This window comes from Cebus imitator, unplaced genomic scaffold (genome assembly GCF_001604975.1).
Source record: "Cebus imitator isolate Cc_AM_T3 unplaced genomic scaffold, Cebus_imitator-1.0 Scaffold18, whole genome shotgun sequence".
NCBI classification, from domain to species: Eukaryota; Metazoa; Chordata; class Mammalia; order Primates; family Cebidae; genus Cebus; species Cebus imitator.
In genome coordinates, this window is record NW_016107333.1 from 6371321 (window position 1) to 6372014 (window position 694).

Here is a 694-nt window from a genome sequence, read left to right on the forward strand (position 1 = left end):
GCTCACGCCTGTAATCCCAATACTTTGGGATGCCGAGGCAGGCAGATCACAAGGTCAGAAGGTTGAGACCATCCTGGCTAACAGGGTGAAACCTCGTCTCTACTAAAAATACAAAAAGTTAGCCAGGTGCGGTGGTACGCGCCTATAGTCCCAGCTACTTGGGAGGTTGAGGCAGGAAAATCGCCTGAACCCAGAGAATTGCTTGAACCCAGGAGGTGGAGGTTGCAGTGAGCTGAGATCATGCCATTGCACTCCAGCCTGGGTGACAGAGAAGGACTCTGTCTCAAAAAAGTAAATAAATAAATAAAAGAATACAGAGGCAGGCATGGAATAAATAGACAATTGCAGTGTTGCGGTCTTTCTATGTGCAAGATAGGAAGACAATTGAGCAAGGGAGTTAATACTGGCAAGAGAGAAATTAAAATGATAGACGAGTTGGGAACTAAATGGGAGAAGTAAAGAGGGGAGAGGGTCAACATACTATAAAGAGAAGAGATAAAAAGTGTAGTGGTCTCAGTGGGGTAGAATGACAGGTGTACTAGGAGTAATGAATGAAAACCAAAACAATAGAATGGTGAGAGCACAGAATGGCATAAATTAAAAATTTCAGAATTCAAGGCCGGGCGCGGTGGCTCAAGCCTGTAATCCCAGCACTTTGGGAGGCCGAGGCGGGTGGATCACGAGGTCAAGAGAT